Raw genomic sequence first — 26,579 nt, 5'->3', positions numbered from 1 at the left:
TCCCATTACATCTATTTGTATCCCCAGGATCCACAGCCGAGGTTGAGGCGGCCTGCTGCCTTCCGCACCGTGTTGCCTGAGATGATTTTGGCAAGTGTCCCCTGGGGGCCTGGACCTTGAGGATCACGAGCATCCCAAGTATTGAAGGACTATCCTCCTCGGTATGCTGGGTTCATTTAAATGGTTCCCGGTAGTCACTGGCCACACCGGTCAGGCACTACGCCGGTGCGCATTAGTACGCGTATCCACTAATGGAGACCAGGCGTGATGGACATAGCAGGGGGCTTAGAGGCCATTGGAGACCCCCCAGTTGTGGCCGACAGGGCAGTGCAATGCCCTGGGAGTGTCCCTGGCACACTGGTAGTGCCAAACTGGCACCCTACAGTGTCAACCTGGCACTTCAGGGGTGCCATATTGACACTGCCAGCCTGCCTGGGGCAGGATCCCGGGTGCCAGGTTGGCACAGCCAAGGTGCAGGATCTGAAGGGGGGCATGGACATGAAAAGGGGGGGTGAAGGTGGGGTATGAAAGATGGAGGGGGTGAAGGAGGGGTATGAAGAGTGGGGGGGGGGGGGGGAGTGAAGGAGAGTATGAAGACGGTTATGAAGGGTGGGGCCGGTCAACTGAGGAGTAGAGCCTGAAAAGAGAGAAGGAACCTGAAAGTTCCCTTCAGGGTGGGATTGACAGTGGGAGGCTCTAAAGCGGGGTGGGCTCACTTCAGGGGGTGGGGCAATGCCCACTGGGATGGATGGATGCGGGGCCAGGTCACCCTCATGCCTGGTGGTGGGGGAGGGGTGGGGCACACGGATCTTTAGTCAGGGGGGGAATTTACCCTTCTGGGGTCGAGGAGTGGGGCGATTGTCCATGTCTGTGGGGGGTCTCGATGTCTGTGGGTGGGGTGTGTGGGGCACCCTCAACCGCACTTTGAAACCTGGGCAGCCTTTCAAGATGACGCCCGATCTCTGGGGAACTGGTCTTGCCGGTGACTTGCCGGGCAGCACGGTAGCATTGTGGTTAGCACAATTGCTTCACCGCTCCAGGGTCCCAGGTTCGATTCCGGCTTGGGTCACTGTCTGTGCGGAGTCTGCACATCCTCCCCGTGTGTGCGTGGGTTTCCTCCGGGTGCTCCGGTTTCCTCCCACAGTCCAAAGATGTGCAGGTTAGGTGGGTTGGCCATGATAAATTGTCCTTAGTGTCCAAAATTGCCCTTAGTGTTAGGTGGAGTTGCTGGGTTATGGGGATAGGGTAGAGGTGTGGGCTTGGGTGGGGTGCTCTTTCCAAGAGCCGGTGCAAACCCAATGGGCCGAATGGCCTCCTTCTGCACTGTAAATTCTATTCTGTGACTTTAGTTCCCCATTGCAAGTAAAAATTCCAAACTCTGGGATTTTCCACTGTAGGATGCCGCAAGCTCCAAACAAAATGACTAAGTGTGGGTGAATACTGATCAGGGGCGAAATTCTCCGACCCCACGCAGGGTCGGAGAATCGGCCGGCAGCGGCGTTATTCCCGCTCCCGCAGGGTTCTTAAATCTCTGACCGGCCAAAAACCGGCGCTGTGCAAATCCCGCCGGCAGCCTCTGAAAACAGCTGGCGCCGGCGGGATTTCATTTTTTTTTTAGTTTCCACAAATCTCTGGCCCGGATGGGCCGAAGTCCCGCCGACGTGGCCACGGGTCACGTCGGCGAAAATCACAGTTGCTTTAAAACGGCGTCAACCATTGATGATGGTTGACGCCGTTCAGTGTCGGGGGGTGGGTTGCGGCATCGGGGGGGGTGGGTTGCGGCATCGGGGGGGGTGGGTTGCGGCATCGGGGGGGGTGGGTTGCGGCATCGGGGGGGGTGGGTTGCGGCATCGGGGGGGGTGGGTTGCGGCATCGGGGGGTGGGTTGCGGCATCGGGGGGGGGGGTTGCGGCATCGGGGGGTGGGTTGCGGCATCGGGGGGGGGGGTTGCGGCATCCGGGGGGGGTTGCGGCATCCGGGGGGGGTTGCGACATCGGGGGGGGGTTTGGGGGCAGCGGCGTGCAGAGAGGGAGGGCGACGGATGCCCGGGGCCAACGCACCGTCGCCCCCCCCCCTGTACGCCGCTGCCCCCTACCCCAACCACCCCCCCCTCACCACCCCTACCTCCCTCCAACGCCCCTACCCCCCTCCCCACCACCCCTACCCCCCTTCCCCACCACCCCTACCCCCCTCCAACGCCGCCCCCCCCATCTCTTGCAACGCCGCAACCCCCCACCCTCAACGCCGCAACCCCCCCCATCGCCGCAACCCCCCTTCTCAACGCCGGGTCCCCCCCCCTCTCAACGCCGGGTCCCCCCCTCTCAACGCCGGGTCCCCCCCCCTCTCAACGCCGGGTCCCCCCCCTCTCAACGCCGGGTCCCCCCCTCTCAATGCCGGGTCCCCCCCCTCTCAACGCCGGGTCCCCCCCCCCCTCCTCAACGCCGGTACCCACACCCCGTCCCCCTCCCTCTGAAGGCTGGTACCCACACACCCCCCCTCTCTCCTCCTCCCCCCCTTCCTTCCTCCCCCCCTTCCTTCCTCCTCCCCCCTCCTTCCTCCTCCCCCTTCCTTCCTCCTCCACCCCTTCCTTCCTCCTCCCCCCTCCTTCCTCCTCCCCCCCTTCCTTCCTCCTCCCCCCCTTCCTTCCTCCTCCCCCCCCTTCCTTCCTCCTCCCCCCCTCCTTCCTCCTCCCCCCCTTCCTTCCTCCTCCCCCCCTTCCTTCCTTCTCCCCCCCTTCCTTCCTCCCCCCCCTTCCTTCCTCCATTAGTGGGGGGGGGGGGGGTCCGGCGTTAGTGGGGGGTGGGGGGTGGGGTGTGCGGCGTTGGAGGGGGGTAGGGGTGGTGAGGGGAGGGGGTTGGGGTAGGGGCAGCTGTGTGCAGAGGGGGGGCGACGGTGCGTTGGCCCCGGGCATCCGTCGCCCCCCTCCTCTGCACGCCGCTGCCCCTACCCCAACCCCCTCCCCTCACCACCCCTACCCCCTTCACCACTCCTACCCCCCTCCAACGCCGCACCCCCCCACCCCCCACTAACGCCGCACCCCCCCCTCCCACTAACGGAGGAAGGAAGGGGGGGAGGAAGGAAGGGGGATGGGGGAGGAAGGAAGGGGGGAGGAGAAAGGAAGGGGGGGAGGAGGAAGGAAGGGGGGGAGGCAGGAAGGGGGGGAGGAAGGAAGGGGGGGAGGAGGAAGGAAGGGGGGGAGGAAGGAAGGGGGGGAGGAAGGAAGGGGGGGAGGAAGGAAGGGGGGGGAGGAAGGAAGGGGGGGAGGAGGAAGGAAGGGGGGAGGAAGGAGGGGGGAGGAAGGAAGGGGGGGGAGGAAGGAAGGGGGCGAGGAGGAAGGAAGGGGGGGAGGAGGAAGGAGGGGGGAGGAAGAAAGGGGGGAGGAAGGAAGGGGGAGGAAGGAAGGGGGGAGGAAGGAAGGGGGGGGAGGAAGGAGGGGGGGAGGAAGGAAGGGGGGAGGAGGAAGGAAGGGGGGAGGAGGAAGGAAGGGGGGAGGAGGAAGGAGGGGGGAGGAAGAAAGGGGGGAGGAAGGAAGGGGGGGGGGAAGGAATGGGGGGAGGAAGGAGGGGTGAGGAAGGAGGGGGGGAGGAAGGAAGGGGGGGAGGAGGAAGGAAGGGGGGGAGGAGGAAGGAAGGGGGGAGGATGAAGGGGGGAGGAGGAAGGAAGGTGGGGAGGAGGAGAGACGGGGGGTGTGTGGGTACCGGCCTTCAGAGGGAGGGGGACGGGGTGTGGGTACCGGCGTTGAGGGGGGGGACCCGGCATTGAGGGGGGGACCCGGCGTTGAGGGGGGGGGTTGCGGCGATGAGGGGGGGTTGCGCGTTGAGGGTGGGGGGTTGCGGCGTTTGCGAGAGATGGGGGGGCGGCGTTGGAGGGGGGTAGGGGTGGTGGGGAGGGGGTTAGGGGTGGTGGGGGGGGGTAGGGGCGTTGGAGGGAGGTAGGGGTGGTGAGGGGGGGGTGGTTGGGGTAGGGGGCAGCGGCGTACAGAGGGGGGGCGACGGTGCGCTGGCCCCAGGCATCCGTCGCCCCCCCTCTCTGCACGCCGCTGCCCCCAACCCCCCCCGATGCCGCAACCCACCCCCCGATGCCGCAACCCACCCCCCGATGCCGCAACCCACCCCCCGACTGCCGCAACCCCCCCGATGCCGCAACCCACCCCCCGATGCCCCCCCCCGATGCCGCAACCCCCGATGCCGCAACCCCCCCCCGATGCCGCAATCCACCCCCCGATGCCGCAACCCAAACCCCCCCCGATGCCGCAACCCACCCCCCCCGATTGCCGCAATCCACCCCCCACCGATGCCGCAACCCATCCCCCCCCCGATGCCGCAACCCACCCCCCCCCCCCCCCCCCCCCAAACGCCGGGTCAGTCTCTCTTCTCCTCCTCCTCCAAAAAACGGCGGGTCTCACCACTTCCGCAGCTGATGAAACTGACGCGTATCGCGTCAGTCAGTTGCTGGCCCCTCCGGGAACGGAGAATCGCCGCCTAAAAGAAGGCCCCCACGCCAGAGTCATCTACTCCAATTTTGCTCGCCGGAAATCGGCGTTACGACGGTCTGCAGAGAATCTCGCCCCTGGATCGCGCCTAAAAATCCAAATCACCCAGTGTGTCTCGAGGCAGCTGCAATACCGGGATTGAGATCGCTATTCAATGGCACTCAGCCAGTTTATTGGGCCTTGGGGAGATGCCTGCCATCGAGACCACACTTTGAAATTTTTCCAGCACTGGGGACCTGACCGCGCGGCAGGACCAGTTCCTGAGATCGGGGCGCCATTTTAAAAACTGCCCCGATTTCCACACCACTGCTTTGAGGACCCCCCCCCCCCCCCTTTTCAGAAACCCCCCCACCAATTTTCCTGCGGCCCTTCATACCACCTCTCACCCTTTCATGGGCTTGGGCACAATCAGGCCCTGTCCCTTGGCAGTGCCAACCTGGCACATGGGCACCGTGACACTCCCAGCCTGACACCCTTTCTGTGCCCTGGCATCCTGTCCGTGCCAGCCAGGCACCTGGGTGGCATGGCCTGGATGCCTGCGTGCCAGGGGAGTGCCAGGGTATTACCCTGCCCTGTCCCTGACTACCCGGGGGCTCTAATGCACTCCAACGCCGATTTGCCATCGTTCCTTGGCCACGCTAATGGAAACCAGTTCTAATAAGTGCCAGTTGTTGACTCCCGGACGGCGGGTGAATGTGGCGGCGGGATATTTAAATAAGACGAATGTTATAATCCGCACAAGGCCTACGGAGTTGGAGCAATCAGTCTCACCGTGAGTCTCGCCGAATATGAGCTCCCTGCTGAGGGGATGTGGAGCCCGAGGACGTCCATGATTGAGATCCGCATAAAGTCGGTCAGGAATCGAACCGACAGAGCAGACCCGGCCGGGATCTGATGTATATCCCACGGCAGCACGGTAGCATTGTGGATAGCACAATCGCTTCACAGCTCCAGGATCCCAGGTTCGATTCCGGCTTGGGTCACTGTCTGTGCGGAGTCTGCACATCCTCCCCGCGTGTGCGTGGGTTTCCTGCGGGTGCTCCGGTTTCCTCCCACAATCCAAAGATGTGCAGGTTAGGTGGATTGGCCATAATAAATTGCCCTTAGTGTCCAAAATTGCCCTTAGTGTTGGGTGGGGTTACTGGGTTATGGGGATAGGGTGGAGTTGTTGACCTTGGGTAGGGTGCTCTTTCCGAGAGCCGGTGCTTTCCAAGCCGGAATCGAACCTGAGACCCTGGAGCTGTGAAGCGATTGTGCTATCCACAATGCTACCGCATTGCAGCACATTTGCCGATGATTGACTGGAAAGCAAGTTGTGAGGAGGACACAAAGGTCGGGATTTTCCGAGCAACCCGCCACATGTTTTGCTGCAGCAGAGGTGGCCTGCTATTGGCTAGTGCAGGATCTCATGCTTCCGCTGTTGTCAACTGTTTCCCGTAAGCCCGGCGGCGGGTCTACTCCCTCAGTGGGACCGGAAGATCCCGTCGGCATGGATATCCGGAAAATTCTGGACAAAGACTGCAAAGGGACATAGATACATAGATAGGTTAAATGAGTGAGCAAACAATTAGCAAATGGAGAATAATGTGGGAAAAGTGGAGGTTCCTCACTTTGGGAGGACAAATAGAAAACAAAATGTTATTCACATTAAGGTACCACAGAATGGTAGAGTGCAGAGGGATCTGGTTTACATGGCCATTAAACATAAAGAGCTAATACACAAATACACCAAGTAATTGGGAAGGCAAATGGAATTCTCGTGCTTATTGCAAGGGCAATGAAATATAAAAATAGGGAAATCTTGCTGCAACTGTACAGGAAATTGTACAGTTTTGGTCTCCTTCTCTCAAGGGAGAACTGCATTGGAAGCAGCTCAGAGTTGTTTCACTGGGTTCATTCCTGGGATGAAGGTGTTGTCTTGTGATGAAACGTTGAACAGGGTGGGCATATGTTTATTGGAGTTTAGAAAAATGGGTGGTGGCCTGACTGAAACATATTGGGTGGGATTCTCCATCCAGCGATGCGGGAATCACGAATCTTGATCGGGCAGAGAATTGGACGTTGGCCAAAAATCGAGGTTGGCGCCGGGTGCCCTTCGGAGCACCATGCTCTGGTGCCTCGATGGTGGCGTGAATGCATTCCACGCCCTGCACCAGCATCGGCATGCAAAACATACAGGAGCACTCATTAACATATCATTAACGGGCCCAACCTGGTAGTCTCCGGCCTCACGCGATGCTCCACCTTCACCAGGCAGATGTAAACACTTGTGGTGTTTAAAAAACGAGGACTGGGCACCATATCTGCTGAAGGAGTGAGAGGAAGTAAGGAAAGTTTCCAAGTGCCGCTGGCTGGGAAGGCATCAACCATGGCTGGGGGAGCAGCCAGGACATGGCTGTGGGTTTTGGGACAGACCACCATTGCTGTGATCTGCAAGGCAGCCACACAACTGACTGCCCACTGTGATACCCACCCTCTCCCAATCTGATACGTTACACTATATACGTTACACAGATACCACTGGCCGTATGAGTGCCCCCCACAGCCACCTCACACCCTCCCCCCCCCCACCTCCCCACTCCCAGCACAGGACATCTGCCTTGGAACCCACAACCCCAGCCGACCCATCAACAGGACGGGTGTGATCCAGCACAGTCAGTGGCTCACCAGGTGCTGCCACTCCTCTGTATACCCATCCAAGGTGCTGCTCGACTGGGGGGGGGCAGGGGAAGTTCAAAGCGCACCGTGTACAGTGACGCATGCACCGAGGCCTTTGGCATCCACCCTGGCTTATTGCCCCTCTCAGGGCAGATGCCCCACCAGTGACACTATTAGCTAGCCCACCCCGCAGGACCACCAGCTATCACCAAGCTTCACCTGCCCACTGCCCCCTGCTCCAATCAATCCTGTTCCAGACAGGTAGGCACAACCCATGTGTCGCACACAGGACCCATGGCACACTACAGCTACAGTCCCAACAGATACCCACCCCCTTCACCCAGCCCCATCTGTGGGCCCTACCTGCACGCCTGTCACCAGGCATGGTGTCGGTCATTGCCACAAGTGGCCCCACCCACAACCAGGTGCCACCCTGCTGGTGGGGTATCACACAGCTCACCCAAGGAAGACACTCACGTTAACCCCCACAGGAGGGCTCAGGATAGGGGCCTATCGCTGGCATTGGTAGTGGCAGCCGCGAATACCGCTGCCACCAGGGACGGATGTAGGGGTTAGAGGCCCCCCGGTGCCAGGTACCAATGGAGCCAGGGGCACGGTGTGGGAAGCAGAGTGTCGGGATGAACAACCAGGAATGGGGCTGGGATTGGGAGGGGGGAGGATGGCATGCCGGTGCGGGCACTGCAGTGTAGGTCAGGACCACCACAAAGCTCGGACCTGGGTGGGGACAGGAATAGTCACCATGCTAACATGTCCACCCCTTACCCCTGCAGACAATGGATTTCGGAGTCCAGCCAGGAATGTTTGGCATCTGCTTGGCTGCGGAGACACACTGACTGCACGAGCAGGAGTTGCTCGGGTAGGATCCAGCAGAACAGGGGCCAGCCAGTGAGGATGGAAACGGGCTGTCCAGCAGGCTGAGGAGGAGGTGGGACGGAGACACCACATCAAGCCTTGAGTGTATCAGCAGCGCCTGTTATTCGAGGACCTGCCAGTCAGAATGTGTCACTGATGACTGCGGTACCGTGCGACATCACTGCTGGACGATAGTGCACCTGGAATCTGGGGGGAATGCAGGAGGACACCCGCTCTCGGTGGCTGTTACCCTGAATCTTTAACACCAAAGTGTCCTTCCAGGCACTGAGTGTCAGCTGTCTGGACTTTTCCAGACGTTAGTACGCAGGTGTATCCGAGCTGTAATGGATGCCCTTTATGCACAGGCAACACAATATATCACCTTCAATGTGGACCAAGATGATCAGGTTGCCCAGGCAGCGGGGCTCGCTGCCATTGTAGGGATGCCCCAGGTCCAGGGCTTGACTACAGGACACATGCCCCCCCTCCCCCCCCCCCCCCCCCCATGAGCATCGGTACACGAGGCGGTACCCTTCATTAATAGGAAGTGCTTCCACTCAATGAATGTGCAGTTGCCGTGCAACCACCGCATGCGCCTGTACCCAGGCAGCGTGCATGGCACACTTGTCCTGGCACACGTTTTACTGCCCGACACCTTTGAGGTGCTCAGTTGGGTGAGGGGTTGACACTTGGGTGACAGGGGTATCTGGTGTGGTCATGGCGAATGACGTCGAACCAGAGGCCCCAGTCCAACTCGGTGGACCACTACAACATCGGCCATGCCGCAACCAAGGCCATGAACGAGCGGTGCATCGGCATCCTGAAGCTACAGTTCAGGTCCCTGGACTGCTCTGGAGGGGCCCTTTGGTATAGCGCTAGGAGGGTCTCCCCCATCGTGGTGGCCTGCAACATACTCTCCTACATCTGGCAGCAGAGGGTTGACATGCTGAAAGAGATGGAAAAACATCACATCTCGGCCAGCGAGGAGGATGCAGAGAAGGGTCAAGATGGAGAGGACATGGGGCCGGGCAGCCACAGGCGGCCGCCAGATGTGTGCACATGGGCTGCCGCGCCTGGGACAATCTAATCGTTTCCCGGTTCATTGACTAGGAGCTCTGGCCACCAGCAGACCAGACATCCTGTCCCACCCCCATATACCAACACCCCCACCCTCCCAACCCCCTCTGCCATGGCCACCCACCCCCTCCCCTGTACCCTCTGCCTGAACTCCATCTCCCCCACCTTGCACCTCCACCCCCTCCGAGCTCCCCACCAGCAGCACCGCAGGGTGTTTGCCCTGGTTTGGCAGTATCAGTTGTCAATGGGGCAAGAGGATGTTAATGGCCTGCTCTACGATGGGTCCTGGTGTACCGCATCATTTGACAACGTTTGACTTGCACCCCGGTACCACATTCCACTGTTGCCTGGGTGATCCCTGCATGCAAGCAAGCCAGTTCATCACACGGGCCCACAGACATTCAGGGGAGGCACAGGTCAGTCAGCGTCAGGACAATGCTCTCGACACCGGCAGCCGTGACCCGTTGTGAATGGGCCAAGCTCTGGAACGCCCCAGGTGGCTCTGGTACATGGCTGCCTGTGACATGGCTGCGCTGTCCTGTGCATTGGCCACCGCCCCCACAGTGTGCCCAGGCCTTGGGCATCTTGACCCATGGCCGGGACCCTCAAACACATGGTTTTCACCGCGGGTGCCACTTGTGTGGTGTTGGCCTGGGTAGCACGTGAAAAAAAAATTGCTTATTGTCACGAGTAGGCTTCAATGAAGTTACTGTGAAAAGCCCCTAGTTGCCACATTCCAGTGCCTGTTCGGGGACGCTGGTACGGGAATTGAACCATGCTGTTGGCCTGCCTTGGTCTGCTTTAAAAGCCAGCGATTTAGCCCAGTGTGCTAAACCAGCCCCAGACATATTGTCAGCACCACCTCCTGCTCCTACAGGCAGTTGGAATGTGCAATGAGACCTGGGTATCCTCATACACCTGTCGCTGAAAGTAAGCACAAAAGGTACAGCTGGAGATAAAGAAGGAAAATGATATGTTGGCTTTCATTGTGAGAGGATTAGAGTACAGGAGCAGGGATGTCTTACTGCAGTTATACAGGGCCTTGGTGAGGCCACACCTCGAATATTGTGTGCAGTTACGGTCTCTTTATCTGAGGAAGGATGTTCTTACTCTACAGGAAGTACAGTGAAGGTTTACCAGACTGATTCCAGGGATGGTGGGACTGACGTAGGAGGAGAAATTGAATAGGGCAGCACGGTAGCATGGTGGTTAGCATAAATGCTTCACAGCTCCAGGGTCCCAGGTTCGGTTCCCGGCTGGGTCACTGTCTGTGCGGAGTCTGCACGTCCTCCCCGTGTGTGCGTGGGTTTCCTCCGGGTGCTCCGGTTTCCTCCCACAGTCCAAAGATGTGCGGGTTAGGTGGATTGGCCATGCTAAATTGCCCGTAGTGTCCTAAAAAGTAAGGTTAAGGGAGGGTTGTTTGGGTTACGGGTATAGGGTGGATACGTGGGTTTGAGTAGGGTGATCATTGCTCGGCACAACATCGAGGGCCGAAGGGCCTGTTCTGTGCTGTACTGTTCTATGTTCTATGGTTGGGATTGTATTCGCTGGAGTTCAGAAGAATGAGGGGGAATCTCATGGAGACTTATAAAATTCTAACAGGACGAGACAGGGTAGATGGAGGGAAGATGTTACCAATGATGGGTGTGTCCAGAACCAGGGGTCACAGCCTGAGGATTCAGGGTAAACCATTTCGGACAGAGCTGAGTTGAAATTTCTTCAAAGAGAGTGATTGGCCTGTGGAATGCGTTACCACAGGAATTAGTTGACGGCAAAACATTGTGGGTGGGATTCTCCGTTTCAGAGACGAGGTGCTGATGATGGGCCAGGATCGGTGGTGTTCTACAACAACAAAATTGGCAGTGCTCCCGGAGCAATGCATCAACCGTGAATGGGCTAGAACTGGTGCCACATGGAACACGAGTGATTCCAATGCGTCAGACCCGCAGGTGTCAGGAATGGCACTCGAGAGGCTGGCAAGCTACAGCCACATATTAGAACTCCATTCCCTACACACATTTATCCCAACCAACCAGATGGCTCTGGTTGTGCTGGAGCACGCCCATCCCGTTGATGGGTCGGCTGGGGCCAGAGGATACCTAGGGGTGGCCTGGAAGGGTGGGGGGGGGGAGCTATGTGACCTGTAGCACTAGGTTTACAGTGAGCTACATGGCTGCCTTGCAGGCTGCAGCAATGCTGTTCCGTGCCCATCCACCCCCTCCTGGCTGCCCCTCGTTACTCCCACAACCTGGACCTGGGAGAAGCCGCCGGCCAGTAGCGCAACTGACAGCAAACTATGGCAATGTTGGACACTTTTCGTATCCCCTCTGAGGCTCCCTCAATTACGACGCGAGAGTGAGGTTGGTAATTTAAAGGCTTTAATCTACAGAGAACTGAACAGCATCCGAGAGAAGTGTGCTCACCACATGGAGCCTTATCCTATATACCGTTTGCTGGGGGCGTAGCCAGCGGCGGAGTCCCCCAGGGTTCCAAGCATCTTAAAGGGGCAAGGTATTAAAGGTCAGGTACCGTTTACAGCAGTTATTAATACCGTTCATCACACCCTGTCTCTCCCTCATCAGCCACAGCGTCTGTTTCACGATTTTTAAACCACAAGTGAACCTCGTCATCGGTGCTCCCTCCCAGCGAAGGCAGGAGGCCCGGAGAATACCGGGTCAGACCCGCTAATCAGATGCGGACGGCGTTGACTATACATGCGGAGTAGAATGCATTGATGGTGCTGTCAAGGCACCGGAGCATGGCATTCCGTAGGGCACCTGGCGCCAGCCATGATTTTGGACTCATGGCCGATTCTCCACCCAATCCCTTTTCCCGATTTCGGCTTTGGTCGTCGGAGAATGCCGCCCAGTATGTTTTCAAGAGGCAGTTAGATATAACACTTAGGGCGGAGGGGTCAAAGGATATGGAGGGAACGCGAATTAGACTATTGAGTTGGATGATCAGCCATTATCATAATGAATGGTGGAGCAGGCTCAAAGGGCTGAATGGCCTCCTCCTGCTCCTCTTTTCTATATTTCTATAACACCTTCAATTGCAGCTGCAGGCGCTGGATGGTTGCTGATGCCCCTCATGTAGTTTCCGGCTCTGCGCCTGTCTCTCCATCATTCATGGGACCGCACTTCCAAAAAGCGATCAACCCACCTGGACGGAAGCTGATCCCTGAGGTCGGGCCGTCCTCCGACCGCCCGCCTCCTCGGGTGTTCCTACCTCCACCAGCTGTACTGGATCAGCTGAGTGGTGAGCAACACATTGTGTTCTAGGAGCCTCTTCACTAAAGCGCCCAACCAAAGTGAGTGTCTCTGGGATGGCGGAGGGTGTTGGAGACAGCTATGACGAGAGATCAGTGTCGTCCCTGGTCATGTGCTCCAGCCTGTTGCAGGGTTGCGGCTGGGTGAGAGGGACCCCAGACGAGCCTGCCCCGCCGCTAGCTGAGTCTCAGGGGTATGTCTGGGGTGAGGGATACCAGTCAATTCAGCCTCGTTGGGAGGTGGCCCTGCATGATAAAAGACAAGATGCATGACGAGACTGTGGGTGTTGGGGGGGAGGGGTGACTCACATGCCATATGGGCATCACAATGCACTGGGGGCTCACTTGATTGGTCCATGCCAAACTCGACCTCTGTGACTGTCCACTATCCCACCCTACCAAACTTGTCCAACGCCCTCTGGTCCACGACAGTGAGGCGTCGTAGGTGCGGCGGGCCCCCGCCGGTCTTCACCTGTTCCCGGCGGGTGTGAGCCTCCGTCTCCTGGGGGAACAGATAATGTACAGTGTGATGTGGGCAGCACAGGGGGTCCGTAGCTGGTGGCCTGTGTGTGCAGGGCACCCGGTCATGGCGGGTGGTATGGGTGGGGTGTGAACAAACTGGCGGTGTGTGGAGTTCGGTCGCCGTCTAGGAAGGGAGCGTGTGTTACGGGAATGTGGGACAGGGGTGGTGCCGGAGGTACAGTGGTGGTGACTCATCCTGGCTGGCCTGGGGGTTGCCCATCCTGACTCAGCGCTAACTGCTTGGTGGGGACGGCATGGCAGGGTACTGGGTGTGGGGTTGGGGTGTGTGGGACAGGGTGGTGCCAGGGGCACGGAACACAGACACACAGAAAACAGAATTTACCATGCAGAAGGAGGCCATTCGGCCCATCGAGTCTGCACCGGCCCTTGGAAAGACCACCCTACCTAAGCCCACACCTCCACCCTATCCCCATACTTCCACTCTATCCCCGTAACCGCACCTTACCTTTTTTGGACACTAAGGGCAATTTATCATGGCCAATCCACCTAACCTGCACATCTTTGGACTGTGGGAGTAAACCGGAGCACTTAGAGGAAACCCACGCACACACGGGGAGGATGTGCAGACAAGATCGCGCATGCGTGACAGAGGAACATAGGTCCCCACGGGATCAGCCCGCCCACGGATCGGTAGGCCCCGATCGCGGGTCAGGTGACCGTGGAGGCCTCCCCTGGGGTCGGACCCCCCCCCCCCCCCCCCCCCCCCCCCCCCACCCCACCAGGACGGTCCTCACAGAAACAACTTCCAGGTCTGGCTGTGTAGGACCATACGTGACCCACGTCGGCTGGACTTGGCCAAACGCGCCGGGCACTCGGCCAGTCGAATCACCTGGGGGGCTGCTTTCAACAGCTCCTGACCGGCGCGGCAGCGATCCCATCGGCACCCGAGAATCAGCGCCGGAGAATCGGCCAACCGGTGTTGTGCCCGAGAATCGGGGTCGGAGAATCCCAGCCAGAGTGTCCCATCTCCCCTCCATGGCATCCAGAAATATCTCAAGTTCTGTGTCCATGAATCTTGGGACTGTTCTGTGGGGTGCCACCTTATAGGCTGGAATGACAGTGTCTGGGGAGAGGAACGTTTGTATACAACTGCGGCTTGTCAGGCTCTGAAGTGTCGTTCCCAACCCCAGTGAATCACACGCCGGCATGTGTTGGAATTGCACTAGCTCCACATGTCGCGAAACCTGGCCCGTTAGAATGTCCTCAAAGGCTCTGGCAGTCGTACCCCCATCAGGACCATGGAACTCCCGTTATTCAGTCCCGACGTCAGCACTTAGTTTCCCAATCATGGAATCCTGCCAATTATCTTCTGAGGGGGCTCAAACAGGGGAGTTGCTGTTTCCCCTCATCGGGAGGGGGGGGGGGAGGAGGGGGGGCAGGGGGGATTGAGGGGAATCAAGAATTTGGGGCCTCAGTTTAAAAATAAGGGGGTCTCCCATTTAAAATGAGGAAGAATTTATTTCTGAGCAGGTTGTTAGTCTTGGGAACTCCCTCGGGAACAGTGAAGGCCGGGTCATAGGCCTACAATGTAGATCAAGTCAAAGATTATGGACAGGCTGTAAAGTGGAGCTCAGGCCAGAATTAGCTGAGCCACAATCTTATTGAATGGCTGAGCATGCTCGATTAGCCAGAGGAGCAGCGCCTCCTCGTTTTTCTGATGATCTTATGAACCTCGTGGATCTCTCAGCCTGCGGTAGCAAATATGGTATTGGTGAACAGCTTGATGCAGTGATGTGCAGAAAACTGCGATGTCCCACACATATCTCCAGTGGTTCACTGGAATGATTCTGAGGCACAGAGATTCAACACTACGGTGACCTTCAGCATCACTGGCACTGGGTGGCCACCACGTTCCCTGAGGGTCAGGTTGTCCTGCAGCTTGGGACACAGCTGAGCGGTGACCTTTTTAAAGAGGTAACATCTTTGGCGATATCTCTGACGTCTGAAGGTAGCTGAGCTGTGGTCTGTTGACCCACTCTGATGGTGATAACCTGTACACAGAGAATCCAGAGCACTTGGAGGAAACCCACGCAGACACGGGGAGAACGTGCATACTCCACACAGACAGTTACCCGAGGTTGGAATTGAACCCGGATCTCTGGCACTGTGAGGCAGAAGTGCTAACACCCTGTCGCCATCTCCACCATACTCCATGCAGTGCCCCATCCCCCACTGGACACTCAAGTGTCGAGGGTATCCTTCCAACCCTTCTTCCGCGATACCGGGAGGCAGTGACATGGTGGTATTATCATTGAACTGATGATCCAGAGACCAGGGCAACACTCTGGTGACCTGTGTTCGAAACCCAAGATGACACATGGTGAAATTTAAACTTAATTAAAAGTTTAATGATGTCCACGACACCATTGTCAACTATTGTGAGAAGCCATCTTGATTACTAATGTTCTTTAGGGAAGGAAACCGGTCATCCTTACCTAGTCTGGCCTACATGTGACTCCAGATCCTCAGCAATGCCCTCAGGAATGGGCAATAAATGCTCACCCATATCCCATGAACGAATAAAGGTAAAATTATATTCTGACACTGCTCCTACACTTCTAACACCTTCTCCGCCCTGTAAATGCTGTCTCACCCTCCTTTCCAAGCCAAGCTGCAACTCATGACGGCTGTTGTTTGCAGTAAGCTCTGACCTCCCGCTTGCTCACCACCTCTTTAGATCTGGCGAGTCTCTGAAGCCTTGTGGTTTATGGACAGGCATGGAAAAATTCAAAACCTCTGGTAAAGTTAGTTGCTTTTCTAGTAAGCTCAACTACCTGCCTGCCATGAGGAAACATAACATTCTCCTGCCATTCCTTTCTCAGTGTCCCAAATCCTACCCACCTGATCCCTCCCGCCTTCTGGCCTGCCTCCAATCGACAAGGAAAATTCAGCCCAAAATTAAATCTCACTGGAGAAGATTGGGTTAATGAGGAGTAGCAAGCATGGCTTTGCTCAAGGTAAATCATGGCTAACGAACGTGAGTTATTTGATGAAGTAGCAAAGTGTGGCCGAGGGCAATGCAGTAGATCTAATAATGGATATGGTAGTGTACCATATGTTACTATGCTAGTTATCCAGATGTCTGAACTAATGAGTTCAAGTTTCACAATGGCAGATGGGTGTTTAAATTCAGTTAATTAAATAAATGTGGAATAAAAAACTGCTTTCAGTAATGGCGATCATGAAATCAGCAGATTGCTGTTATAAAAAAAACACTGGGCGGGATACTCCATCACCCAACACCAGAATCGAGAAAGGCGTACGGGTGGAGAATTGGTCCAGAAGCTAAACTCGTTGCTGGAACCAGGCCTCGACAGAGTGCCATGTTCCGGTGCATCGACAACGGCGTCAATGCATTCTGCCCCTTGTGTACAGTGAGTACCGTTCACATATCAATAGCGGGCCTGACCCAATATCCTCCGGAGCCTTCGTGATACTCTGCCTCCTCCGGGAGGAATTCCCGACGGCGGGTTTCACTTGTGGTTTTAAAAATCGGGAAACAGGCACCGTGGCTGATGAGGGAGAGAGAGGAGGTAGGAAATGCTGAGATGTGGCCGTGGGCTGCCGGTCCTGACACTGGCTGGGCTGACTGGGGGTGGGGACGGCGGCCAGGCCTGGGGATAGACCGTGGGGTCGGGTGACACCCCCATGGGCCTGGGGTGACCAAGCACAGACTGCCATTGACGTGGCCTATGCTGCGCACCACATTAACTACCCACCATGGCTCCTGGTTGTGCAGAGTGACACCAGCCATATGGGTGCCCACAACCCACCACCCCCCTAACTCCAGTTCTCACCCACCCACCCCAACAACCACGTACTCCACCCCCCACCCTGTACCCCATCACCCTTGCAGTGCAGACCGGGGCCACCATGTGGTCTTTTCACAGCAGGGACTTTTCACAGTAACTTCAGTCCAAAGATGTGCGGGTTAGGTGGATTGGCCATGCTAAATTGCCCGTAGTGTCCTAATTAAAGTAAGGTTAAGGGGGGGTTGTTGGGTTACGGGTATAGGGTGGATACGTGGGTTTGAGTAGGGTGATCATGGCTCAGCACAACATTGAGGGCCGAAGGGCCTGTTCTGTGCTGTACTGTTCTATGTTCTATGTTCAGTGAAGTCTACTTGTGACAATAAGCGATTATTATATGTAGCCCGTTGGACCTGGTTGGGCATGGTGGTACCCACCATGTTAACATGTCTGCCTTTCAGCTCCTGCAGACAATGGATATTGGAATTAAACCAGGATTGGTGGCCTCTATCCTAGTCGTCACAGCCCTGGGGATGCACTGAGGTTGTATGAGCTGGATCTGCTTGCCGGGGTGGTGTGGGGGGGGGGGGGGTGTGGGGGGGGGGGGACCCCGCAGCGCCGGAGAACAGCAGGCAGCTGGTGAGGATGGAGAGCCGGCCGCCAGACAGACCGAGGAGGAGGTGGGAAGGAGGCACCGCATGAGGCCTCATGTGTATCGCCAGCGCCTGTTATTTGAGGACCTGCTGGACCGGACACGCTGTCGAACACTCCAGCTGAGCAGGGGGAGCATATGGCATATCTTCCAGATCATGGCACACCTGGCACTGCGGGGGAATGGGGGAGGACACCCGCTCCCGATGACTGTCGGTGACGGTCGCCTTGCAACTTTAAGCCATGGGATCCTTCCATGCGCCAAGTGAGGACCTGTCCAGACTCTCAGTTCTGTGCACAGGTGCATCCGGGCCGTAACACAGGACCTATCCGCCCGATCAGCACAATACATCAAATCCAATGTGGACTGAGCCCACCAGGATACCCAGACAGCGGGGTTCGCCGTCATTTCTGAGATGCCCAAGATCCTAGGGATGATCGATGGGATGCATGTCGCCCTATGAGCACCTGAGCATGACAGGCCGGCCTTCACAAACCAAAATGGTTCCACTCAATGAACGTGCAGCTAGTGTGTGTATATGAGATGCACATCATGCACGTGTGCGCCCGATACCCGGGCAGTGAGCACACCCGATGGTTTCTGACCTCTTCAAGGTGCACCAACGGGTGAGGGGTTGGCTCCTGGGTGACCTGGGTTACCTGCTGCGGTCGTAGCTGATGACGCCCATCCGGAGGCCACAGAACGTCGCGGAAACCCACTACAATGACGCCCATGAGGCAACCAGGGGTGTGATCGAGTGTTGCTTCGATATCTTGAAGATGCGGTTCAGGTATCTGGACCACTCTGGAGGGACCCTTCAGTATGACGCTGAGAGGGTCTCCCACATCATAGTGGCTTGCAGTTTCCACAACATCACGCAGCAGAGGGTTGACATACTGGAGGAGGAGGATGAACGTCAGGCCTCTGACAACGACGCGGACGTGGGAGAGGGCGAGGATGGGCAGACATGGGGCCCGGACAGGCATGGGAAGCCACACAACGTGGATGCCAGGGCTGGTGCACACAGGATGCTCTAATTGCCACCAGGTTCGCCGACTAGGGGGCCTGGCCAACAGCACGGACCTTTTCCACCTGGCTCCACCCCCACATCCCCTTCTGGCCGATCACCCCCTCCCATGAGCATCATCCATGCGCCACCACTCCACTCCCCCCTTGCAGCCCCCTCCGGGGTGCGGGCCCTGGGTTGGCAGTATCAGCGGGTTTGGTTCAAGGGATGGAGGATGATGACAACACGCTGCCCGATGAGCTCCTGCCCATGGTAGCTCTTACCCCTGTCTACCTGGGGGATCCCTGCATGCAAACTGGCCATTCCATCACTTGGGGTGGCAGAGTTGGGGATGGCCTGGGGGATTGGGGTGGGGCACCAGAGCGGCGAGCGCTGGCTGAACATCCGACCATCTCCCCCACCCCAGCTCCAATGCAGCCAACCCAGACTGCACCCCACACACCTTTCCGACAGAGCACCGAGGCAGGTTGAAACATGGTGAACTCTTGTTTATTGTGCAATGGTGAACAGATATGTATAGGTTTGTGCCCTAGCCCCTATCGCTATTTTGTGCGCTGCTCCCATGCCAACTTAACTGTTGTCTACCTTTCTGGCCTTACGGGCCCTAACGCTACGTCAAGGTGGATTCCCAGGCAGTACATCAGGAGTGGATGCGGCCTGCTGCAGTTCCCGCCCTGTGGCAGTCTTTGGCAACAGTCTTCTGAGGCAACTGGGCTGGATGGGCCCAACTGCTGCTCGGGTGTCCAAGGTGGTGTGGTGCCACCCTGTCTGCCCACTGACCATCAGATGCACCAGGGATAGGAAGGGGGGAGTCCGAGGCACTATGGTGTTCTTCTGGCACCATCCCTGCAGATATCACCGGCACGGGTCCCATCACCTCCTCCTCCTTCGGGATTCCTTGGACATCCTGACCCATGGCCGATACCTTTGCGTCCCCCCACCCCACCCCCCAGGCCTCCAACTTGGACGCCACCCATGTGCCTTTGGCCTGGGTGGCACGCATGTTTGGCACCACATCCTGCCCTTGCTGGTGGTTGGACTCCTCCACCTGCAGATGCTGGATGATTGCTGACACCCCCTTCTGTCATCCCTGGCTCTGTGCCTGCATCTTCATTATCGATGGGACCGCCCTTTCCAGAAGCCAAAGACTCATCTGGAAGGCAGCTGGTACCTGGGGTCGGGCTGCCCTCCGACCATCCGCCCCCTTGGGAGTTCCTCCCTCCACCTGCTGTAGCGGAGCAGCTGTGTGGCGCGGACCAGATAGTGTCCCAGGAGCCTCTTCACTAAAGTGCCCAACCGAGGTGAGTGTCTCTGGGGTGGTGGAGGGTATTGGAGACAGCTGCGGATCGAGGGCTCTTGTCACTGTCTTCTTCCTCTCTGATTTCCACCTGGGGTTGGGGTCAGGGGACACTAGAAGGGCCCGCCTCATCACCAAGTGATCTTGCAAGACCCAAGACATGACGCATGATTGGATTGTGGATTTGGGTGGTGATGGAGGGGAGTGCTGGTTGTGTGGATGGTGGTGGGGGTAGTGGAGAGGTGGTGCGAGTGGTGGGTGAGGGGGGTCTAGCAGTGTTGAAGGGAGATGTGTGGGCAGTGTGGGGATGCTGGGTGATGGTGGGGGTGATGACACACGTGCCATGGTGAACCGTAGCTTCGCGGGATCTCACTTGCTCGCCCGATGCCGACATCCGCCTTGGCGACGGCCCTTTCTCCGGTCTCACCAACCAGGTCCAGTGCCCGGTGGTCCACTATGGTGAGGGGCTGCAGGCCTGGTGGTCCCCCACCAGTCTTTCCCCACCTCCTCCTGGGGGAGTGGGGAGACAGAATGCACACAGAATGCAGCACAGGGGTGGATATCTGGTGGCCTTCATGGCCAGGACACCATAGTGCCTGCCACCTGCACCCAAGCTCGGTGTACGGCAGTGGGAGGCAGAGTTCTTCACACACTGCCTCTCTTCCATTGCATCCAACAGGATCTTGAGCTCCGCGTCCACAAACCGGGATGCTGTTCTCCGTGCTGCCATATTGTTGGCTGGGATGTGTGTGTGTTTGGGGACTGGAGTGCTAATATGTGGCTGCAGCTTGTCAGCCTCTTGGGTGCCAATCCCGACCCCGGCGAATCCGACACAATTTCTCATTGGAATCGGTCGTGTTCTACGTGGCGCTGGTGAAGGCTGAATTTCTCCGGGTGCGTCGCTTTTTTGAATGTTGTAAAACTCCACATCTTCTGTCCCAGCAGAAACACTCTAAAACAGAATCCCACCGACTGAGTTTATTCATCATTTTAGGCATGGAAATTTACTGTCCTTACCTGGTCCACCTTGCATGTGACTCCAGATCCAAAGTAATCTGGCCGATCCTTAAATACCCTCTGGAGAGGCCTTATTAACCATTTAGTTGTATTATTGCTGTGAAGAAATAAAATTAAACCTGATGGGCCACCTTGCATCAACCAAGGCATTGGATTTGACAAAGGCAAACCCAACCAAGTCAAATCTGTAAAGTACTCCTCACTAAATCCAGGGACTTAGAATCATAGAATGCCTACAGTGTTGAAGGAGGCCATTCGGTCTACTGAGTCTGCACCGACCCTCCGGAGGAGCACCCTACCGAGGCCAATCTGTCACCCTATCCCCGTAAACTCAGAATCCCACCTAGCCTTTGGACACTAAGGAGCAATTTAGCATGGCCAGTCCACCTAACCTGCATATCTTTGGACTGTGGGAGGAAACCCACGCAGACACAGTGAGAAAATGAGAACTTCATGCAGACAGTCACCCGAACCCGGGTTCCAGGCGCTGTGAGGCAGCAGTGCTAAGCACTGTGCCACCATATCGCCCTCTTCTTCTGCCAAAATCTGGACAGAAGCTGTCCCACAGATCAGTCAAGCAATAGCTCTGGCATAGCCATACTCACTGAATCAGACCTTACAATCTTCCTCGCTCCTCCACCACCTTCCCTGTGTATGTCCTGTCCCAACAGCAGGATAGATCCAGCACATGCGGTATGCAGCAGGGCAAGGAATTCTTAAAATTGGCTTCGCACTTCATGAAGTCCTGTGGAATGAGGTGAAACATGGACAGGTATTACCATTATCACCCAACAGAACCTGATGAATAATACTCCTCCATGTTGAACATCACTTGCAAGAAACACTGCAGGTAGCAAGGACTCTGGGGGAGGGGGGGAAATTTCAGTATCCATCAGCAAAAATGATTTAGTAGTGCCACTGCTGACTGAGTTTGCTGAATATTGTGGGGCATAACTGCCAGTCTGTGCCTGTGGCAGAAGGTGAGAGAGTCGACACAAGGGAAAAGCCAACTTGACCTCATCTTCACTAATGTGGAGACAAATTTCGGTCTTTGTACTGAGGACACTTTCCAGTGTGTTGCATGACACTACCACTATGCTAAATGAGGCAGGTTCAGGACTGAGCTGGCACTCAACATAGGGCATTTGTGATATGATGTGGGCTATCATCAGCAACAGTAACCTCATGGCCCAGCATACCCCTTCCTCTACCATTATCATCAAATCAGAGATCAAAACTGGTCTCTGAAAATAGCAGGAGAGCATGTCAGGAGTAACACTAGGCATACCTAAAAAATAAAGTTTCAATTTGGCGATTGATTGATTGATTTGATTTATTGTCACATGTACCGAAGTACAGTGAAAAGTATTTTTCTCCGGCCAAGGGAACAGTATGTACATAATAGACAAAAACAATAATCGACAGAGTACATTGACAAATGGTACATCGATAAACACTGATTGGTTACAGTGCGGAACAAGAGGCCAAACAAAGCAAATACATGAGCAAGAGCAGCATAGGGCGTCATGAATAGTGTTCTTACAGGGAACAGATCAGTCTGAGGGGGGAGTCGCTGAGGAGTCTTGTAGCTGTGGGGAAGAAGCTATTCCTATATCTGGATGTGCGGGACTTCAGACTTCTGTGTCTTCCGCCTGATGTAAGGGTCTGGAAGAAGGCAATGCCTGGGTGGGAGGGGGTCTCTGATAATGCTGTCTGCCTTCCTGAGGCAGCAGGAGGTGTAGACAGAATCAATGGGAGGATGGCAAGCTTGTGTGATATGTTGGGCTGAGTTCACCACACTCTACAGTTTCTTGCGATCTTGGACCGAGAGTTGCCATACAAGGCTTGATGGATAGGATGCTCTCTATGACACATTTGTAGAGGTTTGTGAGAGTCATAGAACATACAGTGCAGAAGGAAGCCAGTTGGCCCATCGAGTCTGCATCGACCCACTTAAGCCCTCACTTCCACCTATCTCCGTAACCTCGCCTAACCTTTTTGGTCACTAAGGGCAATTTATCATGGCCAATCCACCTAACCTGCATGTCTTTGGACTGTGGGAGGAAACCGGAGCCCCCAGAGGAAACCCACGCAGACATGGGGAGAACGTGCAGACTCCGCACAGACAGTGACCCAGCCGGGATTCGAACCTGGGACCCTGGCACTGTGAAGCCGCAGTGCTATCCACTTGTGCTACCGTGCTGCCAAATTTCTTTAGCTTCTGCAGCAAGTAGAGACGTTGTTGGACTTTCTTGAATGTTGCATCAACGTGAGTGGACCAGGACAGACTGGTAATGGTGACCCCAGGAACATAAAGCTATTGACCATCTCCACTTTGGAGCCATTGATGCAGACGGGAGTGTGTGTCATGCTCCGCTTCCTGATGTCCATGATCAGTTCCTTGGTCTTTCCGACATTTAGAGAGGTTGTTTTCAGTACACCTTGCAACCAAGTGATCTATCTCCCTTCTGTAGTCTGATTCAGCGTTGCTGGAGTTACGACCCACCACAGTCATATCATCTGCAAACTTATAGATTGAGTTGGAGTTAAATCTTGCCACAGAGTCGTGTGTGTATAGGGAGTACAGTTGACACATTATTGCGGGGCTCCGGTGTTGAGGAGGATGTGCTGTTGCCCATCCTGACAGATTGCGGTCTGTTGGTGAGAAAGTCAAGGACCCAGCTGCACAGGGAGGGGTCAAGTCCAATATTGCAGAGTTTGGTAACAAGTCTTGTTGGTATAATGTTGTTGAAGGCGGAGCTGTAGTCTATGAACAGCAGTCTGACGTAGGTGTCCTTGTTGTCGAGGTGTTCGAGTGTTGATTGTCGAGCCAGGGAGATTGAATCTGCTGTGACCGGTTGCGGTGATAGGTGAACTGCAGTGGATCGAGACCGTCTGGGAGGCTGGCAGTGATCCGTCTCATGACTAGCCGCTCAAAGCATTTCATGGTAACAGACGTCAGGGCCACCGGTCGGTAGTCGTTGAGGGAGGCTACCTTGTTTTTCTTTGGTACTGGTATTATGGTGGACTTCTTGAAGGAGGTGGAGTGGAGGAGTGAGGTGTTGAAGATATCTGCGAATACACTCGCCAGCTGGTTTGTGCAGGCTCTGAGTGCTCGTCCAGGGTCTCCGTCGGGGCCCGTCGCTTTCCGAGGATTCACTAAGGCAGCTCTTACCTCTGAGGCTGTAATAGTGGGTATGGGTGTGCCCAGGGCTGTTGGGGCAGGTGGCACTGATGTATTGGCTGACTGTTCAAAGCAGACATAGAACTTGTTCAGTTTATAGGGGAGGGATTCTCCGGTGATGCTACATTGCTAGACTATAGCCGTACAGAACAGCAGAAGTAACAGCAGAACAGAGTAAAGAGACCCCACAATCAACTGATCAGATCAAACCTCTGCAGTTATGAATGGTGGTGGATAATTAAGCAACTTAGGGAAGGAGGAGGTTCAATGACCATCCTCATTCACAATCAAGATAGAGTCCAGCATGTCAGCTAAAAAGACAAGACCGAAGATTTTGCAAGCAGTTTTAGAAGAGGTGTCAAATGGACAATCCATCGCTGCCCCCCCCCCCCCCCCCCCCACCCCTCTGAGGTCCCCATCAATGATGGCATTCTTCAGCCAATTCTATTCACTCTTGAATATCAGGAATTTGCTGAGTGCAGTGAGTAGTGCAAATGCTACAGGCCCCGACATCACCCTGCCTGGGAAACCTATGCTCATTAACTTCCTGCGCCCCGAGCTAAACTGCTCCAGTGCAGCCACAAAACTGGTGTCGATCTGACAACGTGGAAAATTGCTGAGGTATGACTGTCCATAAAAAGCAGCACAAATCCAATCCAGCCAATTACAACTCCATTAGTCAACTTTCCATCGTCAGCAAAGTGATGGAAGATGTTATTAACAATGCTATCAAGTGGCACTTACACAGCAATAAACCCTCAATGATAAAAGCATCAAATCTGGAAAACCTCAGCAGTCAGGCAGCATCCATACGGAGAGAGGCGATGGTGTAGCTGTAATGTTGCTGGACTAGTTATCCGGAGGCGCAGGCTTTGGGGTCGTGGGTTCAAGTCCTACCCTGATAGCTGGATTGAGTTTTCAATTCAATTTATAAAATCAGGAATTCAAAGTTTGTCTAATAGTTAGCACAAAGATGTAAAAGCTGTGTCATAAAAGCCCATCTGGTTGACTAATGCCCTTCAGGGAAGAAAATCTGTTCTCCCTACCTGGTGTGGCTGACATGTGACTCCAAACCAAAAGTAATGTGGTTGACTCTGAGTTAACCCCTGAGTGGCGTCAAATCACCAGGAAGTTGAAAAGAACCGAAATTGATGGATCAATCTAGGCACCGACACCCAGTGCTGCCGGCACTGCTGGAGGCTTGTGCCAAAATAGACCTGTCTCCACAGACGAGCCAAGCAACAGCCTGACATAGTCATGCTCACAGAACACCATACCTTACAGACAAAGGGCGCGATTTAATGGAAACGTTTCTCAGCGTGGTAGCGAGTGGGAACTGCCACGAGCTTGCCGACGCTCGACCCAGTCAGGCCATTGCTGGTATCAAACGTTAATTGGTCCACTTCATGCGGCCCCACAGGCTTCACGCCGCTAACAATGGTCCCACCGGCTGATTCACCAGGACCATGCCCACCAGCTTTCTGCCAGTAAGGGGAAGCAGCACTTAAACTGATCCCACAGAACAAACGGCACCACAGCTCGCTACCGTGCCACCGAGGTGATTCAGGGATGCCGGCCAGGCCAGATTGTCGGGCACGGTCAAGTGACGACAGGATGTCCTGTTGCCCGGAGGGGCTAGAGGGTCTGCCACAGGGCAGACAGTGTCACCTGGGAGGAAGTGTCAGTGGCCATCAGCTTGGGTAGCGTCACCAGGAGGACGGAACCCAGTGCCGTAAGAAGGTCAATGACCTGCACCGGGCCGCACGGGTGGGTTGTCAATGGCCCCTGGCACCGACTCCGCCCACCTGCCAACACCAGCTCCCCCCCACTGACGTCCACGCGCCTGTCACCGTGCCTACCCAGCACCATTATGTGCCCTGGCCCATCCATATGCAGCAGTGCTGCCCACACCTGCTCCCCATCCACTCACCATCGCCCCCCCTCCCTCTGTGATGAACGAAGCAAGTGGCTCACGATGCCCTCCATGTGTCCTCGCAAGAAAACTTGGCCCACAACAGACAGGAGAGGGTCCAGACAGGCAGCGGGCTGCCGGACATCAGAGACCTTACCCCCTACGAGGAACAGGCCCTGGAGGTCACAGTGGTGGCCAAGGACAGATCTGTCACTGACATAGATGTCGGCGTACGATGCAGAGGTGAGGATCCAACGGCTGCCACCCAATGACCTGATATGGAGTTATTAATACCATACAGACTGACCCATCCCTTCCACTGACCACATGTCCATTATCCTGCAGGATCCGCCTGTGTCGGCCCATCCGGGATGGTTCCCACCCCCACCCGCCTCCCAAGGGAACACCGTGGAAGTGAGCTCCGAGGAAACCACTATAGATGCACAGCTGTCATCCCCACCTTCCACCAGCACAGAGAGACACACTGTAGTGGGCAACAGTAGTGTGGTAGTCACCACTGTTGTATTGTATGTACCGCATATGAGGTGTATTATGGTAAGGCCCCTGTACTACAGGTACGGGGGTAGATCCCTGCCTGCTGGCTCCGCCCAGTAGGCAGAGTATAAATGTGTGTGCTCACCGAGCTGCAGCCATTTCACCAGCTGATGTGGGAGGCTCCACATCTCTGCATAATAAAGCCTCGATTACACTCTACTCTCGCCTCGTCATAATTGATAGTGCAGCAAGCAGTGGTCAGGCTTCTGGGGCACAGTCTGGTGAGCACCACACAGTTGCTGAAATACATCAGGTAGAGGCAGGAACTCCCAGGCA

This window comes from Scyliorhinus canicula, chromosome 1, assembly GCF_902713615.1.
Source record: "Scyliorhinus canicula chromosome 1, sScyCan1.1, whole genome shotgun sequence".
Classification (NCBI taxonomy): Eukaryota; Metazoa; Chordata; class Chondrichthyes; order Carcharhiniformes; family Scyliorhinidae; genus Scyliorhinus; species Scyliorhinus canicula.
This window is presented reverse-complemented; position numbering follows the sequence as displayed.